The sequence below is a fragment of the Corella eumyota genome, chromosome 3 (genome assembly GCF_963082875.1).
Source record: "Corella eumyota chromosome 3, kaCorEumy4.1, whole genome shotgun sequence".
Taxonomy (NCBI): Eukaryota; Metazoa; Chordata; class Ascidiacea; order Phlebobranchia; family Corellidae; genus Corella; species Corella eumyota.
In genome coordinates this window covers 12493208-12494718 of record NC_137492.1, presented here as the reverse complement: position 1 = coordinate 12494718, position 1511 = coordinate 12493208, and the positions used below count along the sequence as shown (strand labels likewise).

At 52.8% G+C, this 1511-nt stretch overlaps 1 non-coding gene and 1 pseudogene across 1 annotated transcript in view; both read right to left on the bottom strand.

Moving 5' to 3' along the window:
* LOC145746903 (5.8S ribosomal RNA) lies at positions 1–124 on the bottom strand (annotated as a pseudogene).
* A 245-nt stretch (positions 125–369) lies between these two features.
* The window catches only part of LOC145747197 (small subunit ribosomal RNA), a 1810-nt gene continuing 668 nt past the window's right edge, over positions 370–1511 (bottom strand). Inside the window, exon 1 of the ribosomal RNA XR_014281939.1 lies at positions 370–1511. This exon is cut by the window's right edge and continues 668 nt beyond it. This is a non-coding gene — a ribosomal RNA (small subunit ribosomal RNA).

Here is a 1511-nt window from a genome sequence, read left to right as displayed (position 1 = left end):
AACCCGAGGCCGCAATACGCGTTCAGATCGTCAATGCTCAATGTGTTCTGCAATTCACATTAAATCACGCAGCTTGCTGCGTCCTTCATCGACTCGCGAGCCGAGTGGTCCACCGCCAAGAGCCATCGTTTGTTTGTTTGCTTTTCGCTCTTCGATTCCTAACCTCGATTCGCCATCCGGCTGAAAAAATCGCGTGACGCCGAGCGGGTCGCGGTCGCAACAAATAGTGCGACAAGCCCGCGCACCGCATGAAGCCTTCGGGCACTCGACGCCGACAAAACAAGTTCCTGATCGCGGGGCGGCGGACGCGCCGAGGCACGTCGCCGTCCCGGTGTTTGCTCTTTCGCTCTTCGATTTTTTTTCTCGCGCTAATGATCCTTCCGCAGGTTCACCTACGGAAACCTTGTTACGACTTTTACTTCCTCTAAGTAATCAAGTTAGATCGTCTTTTCGGGCCAAGACCCAACCGTCGCCAGTCGAGCCCGGGCCCAATCGGAGGACCTCACTAAACCATTCAATCGGTAGTAGCGACGGGCGGTGTGTACAAAGGGCAGGGACGTAATCAACGCGAGCTAATGACTCGCGCTTACTGGGAATTCCTCGTTCAAGCGAAATAATTTCAATTCTCTATCCCTAGCACGACCGGGGTTCATCGGGTTACCCAGACCTTTCGGCCAAGGCGAACACACGTTGATCCGGTCAGTGTAGCGCGCGTGCGGCCCCGAACATCTAAGGGCATCACAGACCTGTTATTGCTCAATCTCGTGTGGCTAAACGCCACTAGTCCCTCTAAGAAGTTAAACGCCGGCCGGGAAGGCCGCGTAACTATTTAGCAAGCCAGAGTCTCGTTCGTTATCGGAATTAACCAGACAAATCGCTCCACCAACTAAGAACGGCCATGCACCACCACCCACAGAATCATGAAAGAGCTCTCAATCTGTCAATCCTCGCTGTGTCCGGGCCGGGTGAGATTTCCCGTGTTGAGTCAAATTAAGCCGCAGGCTCCACTCCTGGTGGTGCCCTTCCGTCAATTCCTTTAAGTTTCAGCTTTGCAACCATACTTCCCCCGGAACCCAAAGACTTTGGTTTCCCGCAAGCTGCCGGAGAGGTCGTCAAAATAACGCCCCCCGATCGCTAGTTGGCATCGTTTATAGTCAGAACTAGGACGGTATCTGATCGTCTTCGAACCTCTGACTTTCGCTCTTGATTAAAGAAAACATTCTTGGCAAATGCTTTCGCAGTCGTTCGTCTTGCGCCGATCCAAGAATTTCACCTCTAACGGCACAGTACGAATGCCCCCGTCCGTCCCTCTTAATCATTACCTCGCGCTCCGAAAACCAACAAAAAAGAACCGAGGTCCTATTTCATTATTCCATGCAACACTATCCAGGCGAAGCGCCTGCTTTGAACACTCTAATTTTTTCAAGGTAAACGTCCCGGCCGCCGCCGACACTCAGTCAAGAGCACCGACGGAAAACCGGAGGTAAAGCCAGAACGAACAGTGCACGCCT